Raw genomic sequence first — 19,008 nt, 5'->3', positions numbered from 1 at the left:
CCAATGTCTTGCTCTGTTGCCTGAGGCCACCTACAACACACAGGGCCAGTGCTGCTGGCCGAGGCTAACTACACCACACCAGGCCCTGTGCTGGTTCCTGAGGCCATCTTCAAAATTCCAGGGCCTGTGCTGCTGGATAAATGCTAAACTGAGTCTTTGGGTTAGGGTATTAGGCAAGCATGCAGGTAGGGTTATAGGATTGTGTTCGTAAATTCAGGTACTGGCCACCTCATCACTTGATTCCATAAACTGACACATTGTGCTGTGGGCAGCAGCTTACGGCCATACCACCCTGAGCACGCCTGACCTCGTCTGATCTCGGAAGCTAAGCAGGGCTGGGCTTGGTTAGTGCTTGGATGGGAGACTGCGTGGGAATACCTGGTGCTGTAAGCCTTTCATTTTCATGTCATTGAACTGCTTTTGATCCAGAGAAGGGGTGTATTAAAAGACCCAAAGCAGCTGCCCATTAATGAGGGCACATTAACGACATTGCTTTTGGCTGTTTTCACCAATGTCTTGTTCTGCTGGCTGAGGCCACCTACAACACACCTGGGCCAGTGCTGCTGGCCGAGGCTAACTACACCACACCAGGCCCTGTGCTGGTTCCTGAGGCCATCTTCAAAAATCCAGGGCCTGTGCTGCTGGATAAATGCTAAACTGAGTCTTTGGCTTAGGGTATTAGGCAAGCATGAAGGTAGTGTTATAGGATTGTGTTCGTAACATCAGGTACTGGCCACCTCATCACTTGATTCCATAAATTGACACATTGTGCTGTGGGCAGCAGCTTACGGCAATACCACCCTGAGCACGCCTGACCTCGTCTGATCTCGGAAGCTAAGCAGGGCTGGGCTTGGTTAGTACTTGGATGGGAGACTGCCTGGGAATACCTGGTGCTGTAAGCCTTTCATTTTCATGTCATTGAACTGCTTTTGATCCAGAGAAGGGGTCTATTAAAAGACCCAAAGCAGATGCCCATTAATGAGGGCACATTAACAACATTGCTTTTTGCTGTTTTCACCAATGTCTTGTTCTGCTACCTGAGGCCACCTACAACACACAGGGCCAGTGCTGCTGGCCGAGGCTAACTACACCACACCAGGCCCTGTGCTGGTTCCTGAGGCCATCTTCAAAATTCCAGGGCCTGTGCTGCTGGATAAATGCTAAACTGAGTCTTTGGGTTAGGGTATTAGGCAAGCATGCAGGTAGGGTTATAGGATTGTGTTCGTAACTTCAGGTACTGGCCACCTCATCACTTGATTCCATAAATTGACACATTGTGCTGTGGGCAGCAGCTTACGGCCATACCACCCTGAGCACGCCTGACCTCGTCTGATCTCGGAAGCTAAGCAGGGCTGGGCTTGGTTAGTGCTTGGATGGGAGACTGCGTGGGAATACCTGGTGCTGTAAGCCTTTCATTTTCATGTCATTGAACTGCTTTTGATCCAGAGAAGGGGTGTATTAAAAGACCCAAAGCAGCTGCCCATTAATGAGGGCACATTAACGACATTGCTTTTGGCTGTTTTCACCAATGTCTTGTTCTGCTGGCTCAGGCCACCTACAACACACCTGGGCCAGTGCTGCTGGCCGAGGCTAACTACACCACACCAGGCCCTGTGCTGGTTCCTGAGGCCATCTTCAAAAATCCAGGGCCTGTGCTGCTGGATAAATGCTAAACTGAATGTTTGGGTTAGGGTATTAGGCAAGCATGCAGGTAGGGTTACAGGATTGTGTTCGTAACTTCAGGTACTGGCCACCTCATCACTTGATTCCATAAATTGACACATTGTGCTCTGGGCAGCAGCTTACGGCCATACCACCCTGAGCACGCCTGACCTCGTCTGATCTCGGAAGCTAAGCAGGGCTGGGCTTGGTTAGTACTTGGATGGGAGACTGCCTGGGAATACCTGGTGCTGTAGGCCTTTCATTTTCATGTCATTGAACTGCTTTTGATCCAGAGAAGGGGTGTATTAAAAGACCCAAAGCAGCTGCCCATTAATGAGGGCACATTAACGACATTGCTTTTGGCTGTTTTCACCAATGTCTTGTTCTGCTGGCTGAGGCGACCTACAACACACCTGGGCCAGTGCTGCTGGCCGAGGCTAACTACACCACACCAGGCCCTGTGCTGGTTCCTGAGGCCATCTTCAAATATCCAGGGCCTGTGCTGCTGGATAAATGCTAAACTGAGTCTTTGGGTTAGGGTATTAGGCAAGCATGCAGGTAGGGTTATAGGATTGTGTTCGTAACTTCAGGTACTGGCCACCTCATCACTTGATTCCATAAATTGACACATTGTGCTGTGGGCAGCAGCTTACGGCCATGCCACCCTGAGCACGCCTGACCTCGTCTGATCTCGGAAGCTAAGCAGGGCTTGGCTTGGTTAGTACTTGAATGGGAGACTGCCTGGGAATACTTGGTGCTGTAAGCCTTTCATTTTCATGTCATTGAACTGCTTTTGATCCAGAGAAGGGGTCTATTCAAAGACCCAAAGCAGCTGCCCATTAATGAGGGCACATTAACGACATTGCTTTTGGCTGTTTTCACCAATGTCTTGTTCTGCTGGCTGAGGCCACCTACAACACACCTGGGCCAGTGCTGCTGGCCGAGGCTAACTACACCACACCAGGCCCTGTGCTGGTTCCTGAGGCCATCTTCAAAAATCCAGGGCCTGTGCTGCTGGATAAATGCTAAACTGAATGTTTGGGTTAGGGTATTAGACAAGCATGCAGGTAGGGTTACAGGATTGTGTTCGTAACTTCAGGTACTGGCCACCTCATCACTTGATTCCATAAATTGACACATTGTGCTCTGGGCAGCAGCTTGCGGCCATACCGCCCTGAGCACGCCTGACCTCGTCTGATCTCGGAAGCTAAGCAGGGCTGGGCTTGGTTAGTACTTGAATGGGAGACTGCCTGGGAATACCTGGCGCTGTAAGCCTTTCATTTTCATGTCATTGAACTGCTTTTGATCCAGAGAAGGGGTCTATTACAGTTTTTTCTGATTGCTTAAGCACAATTTTTGTAACTATTGGCTATTTTTGCAAAATTCTACACACAAATAAGAAAACCTGTCACCCAATTATCAAAACATTGTAGTTCTCTTGCAAAAGCGAACACAGCTAGATTAACTCTTCACACCTTCGTAAAAATGGTGTTTTCGTATCAAACAGTACACACAAGCCATCATCTACTAAGCACACAATGCGCCAACTGCACACTCATGGTATGAATACAAAACACATCTGGCTTTTGCTTTCTCTGTGCACAAGCTAGGCCATGTCAGTTTGAGCTCATACTTTTGTCATAGGTCTGTAAACATGGAGGGATCCAAACTTCAAGTACTGGTGTTTATTTACACACATCAAAACAAACACAAGTGTTTATTTCCAAGTATAGGATTATTTGCAGTCGCTATGTTGATTATTTGGGTTTCTTGGTCTGCAGTGAACATGCGTCCTCTGCCCCCAGCATCTGGTCATCTAGCAATTCTGTAAAGTAACAATTTCAGTATTTTTACATCTATGGTATTGTTGTGTTTCTCATTAGCATATGGCAGTGCTACAAATCTTAGTGCAAAGTGACTGTACTAACCGATTCTCATTTCAAAATGTCCTTATGATGCTTGCTACAGTGTAGCGGCTCGAGTTAGGCTGAACCCGTCGGCCAGCTTCCCTCAGGGTCATTCCACGGTTGATTACATGGTCCACTATTGTAGCTCTGATGTCATCAGCAATTCTATTTCTTACTCTTCTAACCCTTCCTCTCCCCCCTCCTCGTCCTCTCCCCCCTCCTCGTCCTCCTCTTGTTCCTCCTTGTCCTTGTCGTCCTCTTCATCCTACTTCTTCACCTCCACGTCCTCTTCCTCGGCCTCCTCTACTTCTCACTCTTCCTGCTCCCTCAATTGTACTCCACACACAGAGCTTACCTGTATTATAGTGCTTGGGCTGATTGCAAAGTGAACTAATTATCTAAAAAAGTTTTTACATGTGACAGTGTGCCAGACAGTTGGCAAAATAGTGTAAATAATAGCCATAAATGTGTATAGTTTTGCTAGGAGTGTGTTGATCATTTGGAAATTGAGTGTAAAGCAGTGAGTTGTGTTTACAGTTCTGCAAAAAGAGTGCTGTGCAGTGGATTGTAGCTACAGGTTTGCAAAGTGTGTGTTACAAAATGGCAAACTGAGTGCAAAGCAGTGTTTGTGCTTTTAGTTTTGCAAACTCAGTGAGTGGTTTTGCTATAAGTATTAATAGTTTTAGAAATTGTGCTATAAGAATCACAGTTAGTGTTTAAGCATTCAGAAAAAATTGTAAAAGACCCAAAGCAGCTGCCCATTAATGAGCGCACATTAACGACATTGCTTTTGGCTGTTTTCACCAATGTCTTGTTCTGCTGGCTGAGGCCACCTACAACACACCAGGGCCAGTGCTGCTGGCCGAGGCTAACTACACCACACCAGGCCCTGTGCTGGTTCCTGAGGCCATCTTCAAAAATCCAGGGCCTGTGCTGCTGGATAAATGCTAAACTGAGTCTTTGGGTTAGGGTATTAGGCAAGCATGCAGGTAGGGTTATAGGATTGTGTTCGTAACTTCAGGTACTGGCCACCTCATCACTTGATTCCATAAATTGACACATTGTGCTGTGGGCAGCAGCTTACGGCCATACCACCCTGAGCACGCCTGACCTCGTCTGATCTCGGAAGCTAAGCAGGGCTGGGGTTGGTTAGTGCTAGGATGGGAGACTGCCTGGGAATACCTGGTGCTGTAAGCCTTTCATTTTCATGTCATTGAACTGCTTTTGATCCAGAGAAGGGGTGTATTACAGGTTTTTTCTGATTGCTTAAGCACATTTTTTGTAACTATTGGCTATTTTTGCAAAACTCTACACACAAATAAGAAAACCTGTCACCCAATTATCAAAACATTGTAGTTCTCTTGCAAAAGCGAACACAGCTAGATTAACTCTTCACACCTTCGTAAAAATGGTGATTTCGTATCAAACAGTACACACAAGCCATCATCTACTAAGCACACAATGCGCCAACTGCACACTGATGGTATGAATACAAAACACATCTGGCTTTTTCTTTCTCTGCGTACAGATGTCAATTTGAGGTCACACTTTTGTCATAGTGTCATGTAAACATACAAGGATCCAAACTTCAAGTATTGGTCTTTATTCACACTCATCAAAACCAAGACAAAGTCAGAACACAAAATAGGAATTTCACAAAAAAAAGGAAAAAAAAAGACAATCAGCCTACATCATGTCGTCTTTCTGGGTCCGGCCACAAAATTTCGTCCACATCGCATGCGATATCCTCCAGTCCAAGGCACTGGGGAAAATATCTCCTTGAATGCCGTATCCAGGCCTGACATGATGCCTGGTCAATATCTCCACATGCCTCCTCCATTGCCTGTAAAAGGGCTACCTGTTGATGAGGATGACGGTCGTACACTTTCCAGCGCCAGGCAGAGAAGAACTCCTCGATGGGATTTACAGTTTTTTCTGATAGCTTAAGCACATTTTTTGTAACTATTGGCTATTTTTGCAAAACTCTACACACAAATAAGAAAACTCTTCACCCAATCAACAAAACATTGTAGTTTTCTTGCAAAAGCGAATAACCCTTGCTTAACTCTCCACACCTTTGTAAAAATGGTATTTTCGTATCCAACAGTTAACACAAGCCATCATATTAATAAGCACACAATGCACCAACTAAACACTGATGGTATGAATAAAAAACACATCTGGCTTTTGCTTTCTCTGTGCACAAAGTAGGCTATGTCAGTTTGAGCTCATACTTTTGTCATAGGTCTGTAAACATGGAGGGATCCAAACTTCAAGTACTGGTGTTTATTTACACACATCAAAACAAACACAAGTGTTTATTCCCAAGTCCAAACAAAACAGTAATTTCACTGAGGAAAAAAAAGAAATCAGTCTACATCGTGTCGTCTCTCTGGGTCCGGCCACAAAATTTCGTCAACATCAAATGCAATGTCCTCGAGTCCAAGGCACCGGGGAAAATATCTCCTGGAATGGCGTATCCAGGCCCGACATGATGTCTGGTCAATATCCCCACATGCCTCCTCCATTGCCTGTAAAAGGGCTATGTGTTGATGGGGATGACAGTCATAGACCTTCCAGCACCAGGTAGAGAAGAACTCTTCAATTGGGTTCAAGAATGGAGAGTATGGGGGGAGGTTGAGTACAGTGAAGAGTGGGTGATCTGTAAACCAGTTGCGGACCGAAGCAGATCTATGGAAACTAACATTGTCCCATATGATGACGTATCTGGTCTGCTCTGGTCTCTGAACATTGGTGAGCATGTCAAAGGTGTCCAGGAATGTAATAATGTGTGCAGTGTTATATGGGCCCAGGGTTGCATGATGGTGAACAACACACATAGTTATGTTACCACCACATTGTCCTGGGACATTGATTATGGCACGGTGTCCAATAATGTTCCTGCCACGTCTCCTTGTCTTTGTGAGGTGGAAACCAGCCTCATCCACAAAAATCTGCTCATGACCCATGGCATCTGCCTCTAGCTCCATCACTCTCTAGACAAGACAAAACAAATTCAGCACAGCAGGCACATGCACGGCACTACAGTATGCACTTCCAAATTCAGTACCAATGATACTATAGCTTACCTGCACATAGTCATATCACAGCTGTTTTACACGTTCACTGTTTCTTTCAAAAGGTACTCTGTCGATTTGTTTCATTCGGATTCTGTTGCGGGCATCCTTATGATGCCTGCTACAGTGTAGCAGCTCAAGTTAGGCTGAACCCGTTGGCCAGCTTCCCTCAGGGTCATTCCATGGTTGATTACATGGTCCACTAATGTAGAGCTGATGTCATCAGTAATTCTATTTCTTACTCTTCTTACCCTTCCTCCTTCCCTTCCTCGTCCTCCTCTTGCTCCTCCTTGTCCTCTTCCTCTAACTTCCTCTAACCCTCTTGCTTCTTCACCTCCACGTCCTCTTCCTCCAACTTCTTCACCTCCACGTCCTCTCCCTCAGCCTCCTCTGATTCTCACTCTTCTCACTCTTACTGCTCCTTCCATTGTACTCCACATAGACAGCTTACCTGTGGCCTGTTTATAGTGCTTAGGCTGATTGCAAAGTGGACTAATTATCTAAAACAGTTTTCACATGTGAAAGTGTGCCAGACAGTTGGCAAAATAGTGTTAATGATAGCCATACATGTGTATAATTTTGCTAGGAGTGTGTTGGAAACTTGGTAATTGAGTGTAAGCAGTGAGTTGTGTTTAAAGTTCTGCAAAAAGAGTGTTGTGCACTGAATTGTGCCTACATACTTGCAAAGTGTGTGTTACAACATTGCAAACTGAGTGCAAAGAAGTGTTTGTGCTTTTAGTTTTGCAAACTCAGTGAGTGGTTTTGCTATAAGTATTAATAGTTTTAGGAATTGTGCTATAAGAATCACAGTTAGGGTTAAAGCCATCAGAAAAAACTGTAACAGGATGAAACCTGAGGGAGGGGCAGCCATCTGCTACAAGTGGTTGAGGTTGTTACAGTTTTTTCTGATTGCTTAAGCACATTTTTTGTAACTATTGGCTATTTTTGCAAAACTCTACACACAAATAAGAAAACCTGTCACCCAATTATCAAAACATTGTAGTTCTCTTGCAAAAGCGAACACAGCTAGATTAACTCTTCACACCTTCGTAAAAATGGTGTTTTCGTATCAAACAGTACACACAAGCCATCATCTACTAAGCACACAATGCGCTAACTGCACACTGATGGTATGAATAAAAAACACATCTGGCTTTTGCTTTCTCTGTGCACAAGGTAGGCTATGTCAGTTAACTTCAAGTACTATTATTCACACACATCAAAACAAACATAAGTGTTTATTTCCAAGTATAGGATTATTTGCAATCGCCATATTGACTATATGGGTTTCTTGTTCTGCAGTGAACATGCTTCCTCTGCCCCCAGCATCTGGTCGTCTAGCAATTCTGTAAAGTAACAATTTCAGTATTTTTACATCTATGGTATTGTTGTGCTACAAATCTTAGTGCAAAGTGACTGTACTAACTGATTCTCATTTCAAAATGTCCTTATGATGCTTGCTACAGAGTAGTGGCTCGAGTTAGGCTGAACCCGTTGGCCAGCTTCCCTCAGGGTCATTCCACGGTTGATTACATGGTCCACTATTGTAGCTCTGATGTCATCAGCAATTCTATTTCTTACTCTTCTTACCCTTCCTCTCCCCCCTCCTCGTCCTCCTCTCCCCCCTTCTCATTCTCCTCTTGCTCCTCCTTGTCCTTGTCGTCCTCTTCATCCTACTTCTTCACCTCCACGTCCTCTTCCTCGGCCTCCTCTACTTCTCACTCTTCCTGCTCCCTCCATTGTACTCCACACACAGAGCTTACCTGTATTATAGTGCTTAGGCTGATTGCAAAGTGAACTAATTATCTAAAAAAGTTTTCACAAGTGAAAGTGTGCCAGACAGTTGGCAAAATAGTGTTAATGATAGCCATACATGTGTATAATTTTGCTAGGAGTGTGTTGGAAATTTGGTAATTGAGTGTAAGCAGTGAGTTGTGCCTACAGTTTTGCAAAGTGTGTGTTACAAAATTGCAAACTGAGTGCAAAGCAGTGTTTGTGCTTTTAGATTTGCAAACTCAGTGAGTGGTTTTGCTATAAGTATTAATAGTTTTAGGAATTGTGCTATAAGAATCACAGTTAGGGTTTAAGCATTCAGAAAAAACTGTAAGGTTCTGGGACTGGTCTCACTCAAGATGACAGACCATAGGACATTACTGCAGGATTTACTGATCTGTTGTGTTTTATGGCTTTCATGGATCTCAGATCTTACCCAGCACTGTCCGTCATCATGTCCAAAACACCAAATGAGGGAATATTTTATAGAAGAGTGGTTGTTCATCCCTTCGTGCCACTTTTGGAGTCACTGTCGAGGTTTGGCAGTGTGGCAGGGAGGTGTGTGTTGTGGCTCAGCTGCAGAGGGAGAGGTGACGTGGATGGTTGAAGGGGCAGCACCAGGAGAAGCTGGAGAGGTGTCGGGACCAAAAAGGAGCAATATTGTGAGCAGCTGGCACGCTGCTGGAGCAATGCCTGGGAAATTTATATTGTACATTGAAAAGTAATAAACATGAAACCCAGAGCACGGTGTGTGAGAGTCTGTGTCATGTGTGTGTCTTGCATTTACACAACAGAAAGATTGTGAAGTTAACATAACAAGCAGAGCTTTGACAGATTTCAGAATTATAATTCACTATTTTGGTTTCCTTTCTTAACCCACCACTCTTCCTTTTTCTCACTTCCTCTCATCACCTTCTTCATCTTTGGCATCTTGCGTTCTGTCTTCGCCGCCCATCGTTTAACCGAAATGTTCACAGGATTGGTCCCCACTTTTAAATGAGCTAGCAGTTCTGAATGGAAATATCAGTTTGCTCTTTACTTCTTAGCATACGCCTGTTTCACTGAGCTCTTTAAGCTGGCCGTGTGAGAGGAATTTGTTAATTGAGTTAAGCACTGGCTTTTGCTTTCTTTCTGGGTGTTGTCATGTTCATGTTGTATGCAGTTTAAAAAATAAAAACTGTGCAGAAGAAATCATATAAAGCAGGGGTGGGAAACTCCAGGCCTCGAGAGCCGGTGTCCTGCAGGTTTTAGATGTGTCCTTGATCCAACACAGGTGATTAAAATGGCTAAATTAGCTCCTCAACATGTCTTGAAGGCTGTATCCCAATTCAGGGTCTGCAGCCTTAAAGGGTGCATTTTAAGGCCGATTACGTCACAGCGGCACGCCGAAGGCTGTCCCAATTCAAAGGCTGATCGAAATGCGGCCCTCAGATGCGTCCGTTTGTGCGGGTGTCCGCTCTCCAGGCTCCGAAAGCCTTGCCAGCCCTTGTGATCGGGTGGCACCGCCCACCAGGCGTCTGAAAGAAAGAAGAAAAAACCCGGACCGGGCCGCCTGGCAACCCTTTGTGTGGGTGTCCGCTCCCCAGGCTCCGAAAGCCTTGCCAGCCCTTGTGATCGGGTGGCACCGCCCACCAGGCGTGTGAAAGAAAGAAGAAAAAACCCGGACCGGGCCGCCTGGCCACCCTTTGTGCGGGTGTCCGCTCCCCAGGCTCCGAAAGCCTTGCCAGCCCTTGTGATCGTGTGGCACCGCCCACCAGGCGTCTGAAACAAAGGAGAAAAAACCCGGACCGGGCCGCCTGGCCACCCTTTGTGCGGGTGTCGGCTCCCCAGGCTCCGAAAGCCTTGCCAGCCCTTGTGATAGTGTGGCACCGCCCACCAGGCGTCTGAAACAAAGAAGAAAAAACCCGGAGCGGGCGCCTGACCTCCCTTTGTGCGGGTGTTCACTACCCCGGCTCCGAAAGCCTTGCCAGCCCTTGTGATCGGGTGGCACCGCCCACCAGGCATCTGAAAGAGAGAAGAAAAAACCCGGACCGGGCCGCCTGGCCACCCTTTGTGCGGGTGTCCGCTCCCCAGGCTCCGAAAGCCTTGCCAGCCCTTGTGATCGGGTGGCACCACCCACCAGGCGTGTGAAAGAAAGAAGAAAAAACCCGGACCGGGCCGCCTGGCCACCCTTTGTGCGGGTGTCCGCTCCCCAGGCTCCGAAAGACTTGCCAGCCCTTCTGATCGGGTGGCACCGCCCACCAGGCGTGTAAAAGAAAGAAGAAAAAACCCGGACCGGGCCGCATGCCCACCCTTTGTGCGGGTGTCCGCTCCCCAGGCTCCGAAAGCCTTGCCAGCCCTTGTGATCGGGTGGCACCGCCCACCAGGCGTGTGAAAGAAAGAAGAAAAAACCCGGACCGGGCCGCCTGGCCACCCTTTGTGCGTGTGTCCGCTCCCCAGGCTCCGAAAGCCTTGCCAGCCCTTGTGATCGGGTGGCACCGCCCACCAGGCGTCTGAAACAAAGAAGAAAAAACCCGGACCGGGCCGCCTGGCCACCCTTTCTGCGGGTGTCCGCTCCCCAGGCTCCGAAAGCCTTGCCAGCCCTTGTGATCGGGTGGCACCGCCCAACATGCGTGTGAAAGAAAGAAGAAAAAACCCGGACCGGGCCGCCTGGCCACCCTTTGTGCGGGTGTCCGCTCCCCAGGCTCCGAAAGCCTTGCCAGCCCTTGTGATCGGGTGGCACCGCCCACCTGGCGTCTGAAACAAAGAAGAAAAAACCCGGACCGGGCCGCCTGGCCACCCTTTGTGCGGGTGTCCGCTCCCCAGGCTCCGAAAGCCTTGCCAGCCCTTGTGATCGGGTGGCACCGCCCACCAGGCGTGTGAAAGAAAGAAGAAAAAACCCGGACCGGGCCGCCTGGCCACCCTTTGTGCGGGTGTCCGCTCCCCAGGCTCCGAAAGCCTTGCCAGCCCTTGTGATCGGGTGGCACCGCCCACCAGGCGTGTGAAAGAAAGAAGAAAAAACCCGGACCGGGCCGCCTGGCCACCCTTTGTGCGTGTGTCCGCTCCCCAGGCTCCGAAAGCCTTGCCAGCCCTTGTGATCGGGTGGCACCGCCCACCAGGCGTGTGAAAGAAAGAAGAAAAAACCCGGACCGGGCCGCCTGGCCACCCTTTGTGCGGGTGTCCGCTCCCCAGGCTCCGAAAGCCTTGCCAGCCCTTGTGATCGGGTGGCACCGCCCACCAGGCGTCTGAAACAAAGAAGAAAAAACCCGGACCGGGCCGCCTGGCCACCCTTTGTGCGGGTGTCCGCTCCCCAGGCTCCGAAAGCCTTGCCAGCCCTTGTGATCGGGTGGCACCGCCCACCAGGCGTGTAAAAGAAAGAAGAAAAAACCCGGACCGGGCCGCCTGGCCACCCTTTGTGCGGGTGTCCGCTCCCCAGGCTCCGAAAGCCTTGCCAGCCCTTGTGATCGGGTGGCACCGCCCACCAGGCGTCTGAAACAAAGAAGAAAAAACCCGGACCGGGCCGCCTGGCCACCCTTTGTGCGGGTGTCCGCTCCCCAGGCTCCGAAAGCCTTGCCAGCCCTTGTGATCGGGTGGCACCGCCCACCATGCGTGTGAAAGAAAGAAGAAAAAACCCGGACCGGGCCGCCTGGCCACCCTTTGTGCGGGTGTCCGCTCCCCAGCCTCCGAAAGCCTTGCCAGCCCTTGTGATCGGGTGGCACCGCCCACCTGGCGTCTGAAACAAAGAAGAAAAAACCCGGAACGGGCTGCCTGTCCACCGTTTGTGCGGGTGTCCGCTCCCCAGGCTCCGAAAGCCTTGCCAGCCCTTGTGATCGGGTGGCACCGCCCACCAGGCGTGTGAAAGAAAGAAGAAAAAACCCGGACCGGGCCGCCTGGCCACCCTTTGTGCGGGTGTCCGCTCCCCAGGCTCCGAAAGCCTTGCCAGCCCTTGTGATCGGTTGGCACCGCCCACCAGGCGTGTGAAACAAAGAAGAAAAAACCCGGACCGAGCCGCCTGGCCACCCTTTGTGCGGGTGTCCGCTCCCCAGGCTCCGAAAGCCTTGCCAGCCCTTGTAATCGGGTGGCACCGCCCACCAGGCGTGTGAAAGAAAGAAGAAAAAGCCCGGACCGGGCCGCCTGGCCACCCTTTGTGCGGGTGTCCGCTCCCCAGGCTCCGAAAGCCTTGCCAGCCCTTGTGATCGGGTGGCACCGCCCAACAGGCGTATGAAAGAAAGAAGAAAAAACCCGGAACGGGCCGCCTGGCCACCCTTTGTGCGGGTGTCTGGCCCCCAGGCTCCGAAAGCCTTGCCAGCCCTTGTGATCGGGCGGCACCGCCCAACAGGCGTGTGAAAGAAAGAAGAAAAAACCCGGACCGGGCCGCCTGGCCACCCTTTGTGCGGGTGTCGGCTCCCCAGGCTCCGAAAGCCTTGCCAGCCCTTGTGATCGGGTGGCACCGCCCACCAGGCATCTGAAACAAAGAAGAAAAAACCCGGACCGGGCCGCCTGGCCACCCTTTGTGCGGGTGTCCGCTCCCCAGGCTCCGAAAGCCTTGCCAGCCCTTGTGATCGGGTGGCACCGCCCACCAGGCGTCTGAAACAAAGAAGAAAAAACCCGGACCGGGCCGCCTGGCCACCCTTTCTGCGGGTGTCCGCTCCCCAGGCTCCGAAAGCCTTGCCAGCCCTTGTGATCGGGTGGCACCGCCCAACATGCGTGTGAAAGAAAGAAGAAAAAACCCGGACCGGGCCGCCTGGCCACCCTTTGTGCGGGTGTCCGCTCCCCAGGCTCCGAAAGCCTTGCCAGCCCTTGTGATCGGGTGGCACCGCCCACCTGGCGTCTGAAACAAAGAAGAAAAAACCCGGACCGGGCCGCCTGGCCACCCTTTGTGCGGGTGTCCGCTCCCCAGGCTCCGAAAGCCTTGCCAGCCCTTGTGATCGGGTGGCACCGCCCACCAGGCATCTGAAACAAAGAAGAAAAAACCCGGACCGGGCCGCCTGGCCACCCTTTGTGCGGGTGTCCGCTCCCCAGGCTCCGAAAGCCTTGCCAGCCCTTGTGATCGGGTGGCACCGCCCACCAGGCGTCTGAAACAAAGAAGAAAAAACCCGGACCGGGCCGCCTGGCCACCCTTTCTGCGGGTGTCCGCTCCCCAGGCTCCGAAAGCCTTGCCAGCCCTTGTGATCGGGTGGCACCGCCCAACATGCGTGTGAAAGAAAGAAGAAAAAACCCGGACCGGGCCGCCTGGCCACCCTTTGTGCGGGTGTCCGCTCCCCAGGCTCCGAAAGCCTTGCCAGCCCTTGTGATCGGGTGGCACCGCCCACCTGGCGTCTGAAACAAAGAAGAAAAAACCCGGACCGGGCCGCCTGGCCACCCTTTGTGCGGGTGTCCGCTCCCCAGGCTCCGAAAGCCTTGCCAGCCCTTGTGATCGGGTGGCACCGCCCACCAGGCGTGTGAAAGAAAGAAGAAAAAACCCGGACCGGGCCGCCTGGCCACCCTTTGTGCGGGTGTCCGCTCCCCAGGCTCCGAAAGCCTTGCCAGCCCTTCTGATCGGGTGGCACCGCCCACCAGGCGTGTGAAAGAAAGAAGAAAAAACCCGGACCGGGCCGCCTGGCCACCCTTTGTGCGGGTGTCCGCTCCCCAGGCTCCGAAAGCCTTGCCAGCCCTTGTGATCGGGTGGCACCGCCCACCAGGCGTGTGAAAGAAAGAAGAAAAAACCCGGACCGGGCCGCCTGGCCACCCTTTGTGCGGGTGTCCGCTCCCCAGGCTCCGAAAGCCTTGCCAGCCCTTGTGATCGGTTGGCACCGCCCACCTGGCGTCTGAAACAAAGAAGAAAAAACCCGGACCGGGCCGCCTGGCCACCCTTTGTGCGGGTGTCCGCTCCCCAGGCTCCGAAAGCCTTGCCAGCCCTTGTGATCGGGTGGCACCGCCCACCAGGCGTGTGAAAGAAAGAAGAAAAAACCCGGACCGGGCCGCCTGGCCACCCTTTGTGCGGGTGTCCGCTCCCCAGGCTCCGAAAGCCTTGCCAGCCCTTGTGATCGGTTGGCACCGCCCACCAGGCGTGTGAAACAAAGAAGAAAAAACCCGGACCGAGCCGCCTGGCCACCCTTTGTGCGGGTGTCCGCTCCCCAGGCTCCGAAAGCCTTGCCAGCCCTTGTGATCGGGTGGCACCGCCCACCAGGCGTGTGAAAGAAAGAAGAAAAAACCCGGACCGGGCCGCCTGGCCACCCTTTGTGCGGGTGTCCGCTCCCCAGGCTCCGAAAGCCTTGCCAGCCCTTGTGATCGGGTGGCACCGCCCACCAGGCGTCTGAAACAAAGAAGAAAAAACCCGGACCGGGCCGCCTGGCCACCCTTTGTGCGGGTGTCCGCTCCCCAGGCTCCGAAAGCCTTGCCAGCCCTTGTGATCGGGTGGCACCGCCCACCAGGCGTGTGAAAGAAAGAAGAAAAAACCCGGACCGGGCCGCCTGGCCACCCTTTGTGCGGGTGTCCGCTCCCCAGGCTCCGAAAGCCTTGCCAGCCCTTGTGATCGGGTGGCACCGCCCACCAGGCGTGTGAAAGAAAGAAGAAAAAACCCGGACCGGGCCGCCTGGCCACCCTTTGTGCGGGTGTCCGCTCCGCAGGCTCCGAAAGCCTTGCCAGCCCTTGTGATCGGGTGGCACCGCCCACCATGCGTGTGAAAGAAAGAAGAAAAAACCCGGACTGGGCCGCCTGGCCACCCTTTGTGCGGGTGTCCGCTCCCCAGGCTCCGAAAGCCTTGCCAGCCCTTGTGATCGGGTGGCACCGCCCACCTGGCGTCTGAAACAAAGAAGAAAAAACCCGGACCGGGCCGCCTGGCCACCCTTTGTGCGGGTGTCCGCTCCCCAGGCTCCGAAAGCCTTGCCAGCCCTTGTGATCGGGTGGCACCGCCCACCAGGCGTGTGAAAGAAAGAAGAAAAAACCCGGACCGGGCCGCCTGGCCACCCTTTGTGCGGGTGTCCGCTCCCCAGGCTCCGAAAGCCTTGCCAGCCCTTGTGATCGGTTGGCACCGCCCACCAGGCGTGTGAAACAAAGAAGAAAAAACCCGGACCGAGCCGCCTGGCCACCCTTTGTGCGGGTGTCCGCTCCCCAGGCTCCGAAAGCCTTGCCAGCCCTTGTGATCGGGTGGCACCGCCCACCAGGCGTGTGAAAGAAAGAAGAAAAAACCCGGACCGGGCCGCCTGGCCACCCTTTGTGCGGGTGTCCGCTCCCCAGGCTCCGAAAGCCTTGCCAGCCCTTGTGATCGGGTGGCACCGCCCACCAGGCGTGTGAAAGAAAGAAGAAAAAACCCGGACCGGGCCGCCTGGCCACCCTTTGTGCGGGTGTCCGCTCCCCAGGCTCCGAAAGCCTTGCCAGCCCTTGTGATCGGGTGGCACCGCCCACCAGGCGTGTGAAAGAAAGAAGAAAAAGCCCGGACCGGGCCGCCTGGCCACCCTTTGTGCGGGTGTCCGCTCCCCAGGCTCCGAAAACCTTGCCAGCCCTTGTGATCGGGTGGCACCGCCCACCAGGCGTCTGAAACAAAGAAGAAAAAACCCGGACCGGGCCGCCTGGCCACCCTTTGTGCGGGTGTCCGCTCCCCAGGCTCCGAAAGCCTTGCCAGCCCTTGTGATCGGGTGGCACCGCCCACCAGGTGTCTGAAACAAAGAAGAAAAAGCCCGGACCGGGCCGCCTGGCCACCCTTTGTGCGGGTGTCCGCTCCCCAGGCTCCGAAAGCCTTGCCAGCCCTTGTGATCGGGTGGCACCGCCCACCAGGCGTGTGAAAGAAAGAAGAAAAAACCCGGACCGGGCCTCCTGGCCACCCTTTTTACAGGTGTCCGCTCCCCAGGCTCCGAAAGCCTTGCCAGCCCTTGTGATGGGGTGGCACTGTTTCCGTTAATGAACAACATAAGAAGGAAAAAAAAAGTGGAATCTTTAATTGGAATCTTTAAACAGCTACTCAGAAAAGGATCCAGATGTTTCAAAATACTTCTCTGGCGAATGTTTCAGTTCTGCAAACATAATTACTGCAATTAACGGACTAAAAGTCATCACTTTTCAGCCCCATTTATGGATTTAAGGATCAAAGAATTTAAGGCTCTAAGGATCAAATTGGTGGTAAGATTCTAAATATATGTGACATCATTATCCCGTAAGCCAATTAGGTTGTCACATGGACAATTTATCTGTAAAGTTTCAATCCCTGTCATCAAATCTCATCTGAGGACAAAATCCACAAGAACAACATGAAAAAAGAAAGAAAACCTACCTTAGAAACACGTCGGGTTAAAAGAGACGGCATCACTGCAGAGGTGAGGACAGGCATCTGTTTGAAATAGAGAAAACCATAAGCACAGTCATACAGACACATACACACACACAGGCTCCGAAAGCCTTGCCCGTCCTCATGATGGGGTGGCACCGCCCCCAGGCATGGAAAAGAATGGTAAAAATATGGTAAATGGCACTTTACTAGTCCCTAAGGACCCCAAAGTGCTTTACACATTCAGTCATCCACCCATTCATACACTGGTGAGGACAAGCTACATTGTAGCCACAGCCACCCTGGGGCGCACTGACAGAGGCGAAGCTGCCTAACACTGGCGCCAACGGGCCCTCTGACCACCACCATTAGGCAACGGGTGAAGTGTCTTGCCCAAGGACACAACAACCGGGACTGTCCGAGCCGGGGCTCGAACCGGCAATCTTCCGAATACAAGGCGAACTCCCAACACTTGACCCACGATCACCACAAAAGAAAGCAGAAAAAACCTGGACCAGGCCTCCTGGCCACGCTTTATATTGGTGGACCTCCCCTTGCTTCTCAGAGAAACCCTCTGCAGAAGAGTTTAGAAAGAAAAAACGTGTGAGTTCTGAATGTCCTGGTGAGTCTCCACCTGTTACAGGTGGGTGCAGCCTGCACTGTCTCGAGACAAACCAGACCAGCTGCACCACAGACACTTCAAACCTTATCTCAAGACAAACACTGAAAGACAAAATAAAAAAAGAAGAAAACAAACCCTAGAAACATGCCGGGTTACAGGAGACGGCAGCCGTGTAGAGGTTGAGTCTGTGTGAGTCTTTTTTCTGTTTATGAACAACAGAAAAAAGAAAGAAAACTTACCTTAGAAATCTGTAGGGTTGTTTTCTCTGAGACATGTTGGAATCTGTAAACAGTTACTCCGAAAAGGATCCAGATGTTTCAAAATACTTCTCTGGCGAATGTTTCAATTCTGCAAGCATAATTGCTGCAATTAATGGACTACAAGTCGTCACTTTTCACCCCTATTTATGGATTTAAGGATCAAAGGATCAAACTGGTGGTAAGATTCTAAATATATGTGATGTCATTATCCCGTAATGACATCACATATATAGGTTGTCACATTTATCAGTAAAGTTTCAATCCCTGTAAAGTTTCAATACTCTGCCCAGGCTGCTCTACCTTAGAAGAAGAAGAATGTTGACCTACAGTACCTTGAAAAACTTTCACACATTTTGTCACTTTACAACAACAAACGTAAAAGGAATTTTTCTTAGATCTTCTGTGACAGACCAACACAAGTTACCACATTACTGTAAAGTGGTATGAAAATTATACATGTCAAAGGAGCTTGCAAAGAAAAGCATCTGGACTTCTTTAAGTTACTTGAAGATGTTTCACCTCTCATCCGAGTAGCTTCTTCAGTTCTAAGGTCAAATGGTGGGGAGTCCCAGATTTAAACCTAGTGGGAGTATCCCCCCACAGAGGGACAAAAGGACCCCCTGATGATGCTCTAATTGCCTGAGCCAAGTCTGGGAAATCTGGGACTCCCCACCATTTGACCTTAGAACTGAAGAAGCTTCTCGGATGAGAGGTGAAACATCTTCAAGTAACTTAAAGAAGTCCAGACGCTTTTCTCTGCAAGCTCCTTTGACTACGATGACCTGGATGACTGAGAACCTTCACAGACAAAATGATACATGGTTTTCAGAATATCAAGCAAATAAAATCTGAAAAGTGTCACGTTGATTAGCATTCAGTTCCCTGTACTCTGATACCCCTAAACAAAATCCAGTGATATCAATTGCCTTTAGAAGTCAACCAAATTAGACAAGTTTACCTGTGTGTAATTTAGTCTCATTATAAATACAACTGCTCTGTGACGGCCTCAGTAGTTTGTTAAAGAACATTAATGAACAAACAGCTTCATGAAAACCAAGGAACTCACCAGGCAGGTCAGTGATAAAGTTGTAGATAAGTTTAAAGCAGGGATAGGTTATAAAAAAATATCCTGAGCTTTGAACATCTCAAGGAGCACTGTTCAATCCATCATCCAAAAATAGAAAAGGTTTCCTACAACTGCAAACCTACCAAGATATGACCTAAACCTCCACCTAAACTGACAGACTGAGCAAGAAGAGCACTGGTCAGAGAAGCTTCCAAGAGGCACATGGTCAGTCTGGAGGAGCTGCAGAATTCCACAGCTCAGGTGGGAGAATCTGTCCACAGGACAACTGTAAGTTGTGTACTCCACAAATCTGGCTTACATGGAAGAGTGGCAAGAAGAAAGCCAATGTTGACCGAAAGTCATAAAAGGTTCCATCTGCAGTTTGCCAGGAACCATGTAGGGGACACAGCAAACATGTGG

General features: G+C 50.9%; 1 long non-coding RNA gene and 7 pseudogenes across 1 annotated transcript; 7 read left to right on the top strand and 1 right to left on the bottom strand.

Moving 5' to 3' along the window:
* The first annotated feature begins 274 nt into the window (after positions 1 to 274).
* On the top strand, positions 275 to 393 carry LOC148105218 (5S ribosomal RNA; annotated as a pseudogene).
* A 390-nt stretch (positions 394 to 783) lies between these two features.
* Positions 784 to 902, top strand: LOC148105217 (5S ribosomal RNA; annotated as a pseudogene).
* Positions 903 to 1,291: 389 nt separating this feature from the next.
* On the top strand, positions 1,292 to 1,410 carry LOC148105216 (5S ribosomal RNA; annotated as a pseudogene).
* A 390-nt stretch (positions 1,411 to 1,800) lies between these two features.
* On the top strand, positions 1,801 to 1,919 carry LOC148105215 (5S ribosomal RNA; annotated as a pseudogene).
* Positions 1,920 to 2,309: 390 nt separating this feature from the next.
* LOC148105214 (5S ribosomal RNA) lies at positions 2,310 to 2,428 on the top strand (annotated as a pseudogene).
* A 390-nt stretch (positions 2,429 to 2,818) lies between these two features.
* On the top strand, positions 2,819 to 2,937 carry LOC148105213 (5S ribosomal RNA; annotated as a pseudogene).
* A 1,710-nt stretch (positions 2,938 to 4,647) lies between these two features.
* LOC148105212 (5S ribosomal RNA) lies at positions 4,648 to 4,766 on the top strand (annotated as a pseudogene).
* A 4,006-nt stretch (positions 4,767 to 8,772) lies between these two features.
* Positions 8,773 to 17,702, bottom strand: LOC148105211 (uncharacterized). Its single transcript, XR_015718494.1, has 3 exons — positions 17,502 to 17,702; positions 16,647 to 16,703; positions 8,773 to 9,046 (listed from the first exon to the last, which is right to left on the bottom strand). It is a non-coding gene; the product is annotated as an uncharacterized LOC148105211 (long non-coding RNA).
* Positions 17,703 to 19,008: the final 1,306 nt, after the last annotated feature.

This window comes from Neolamprologus brichardi, chromosome 3 (genome assembly GCF_056152115.1).
Source record: "Neolamprologus brichardi isolate AB-2024 chromosome 3, ASM5615211v1, whole genome shotgun sequence".
In the NCBI taxonomy this organism is placed as follows: Eukaryota; Metazoa; Chordata; class Actinopteri; order Cichliformes; family Cichlidae; genus Neolamprologus; species Neolamprologus brichardi.
This window is presented reverse-complemented; position numbering and strand designations above follow the sequence as displayed.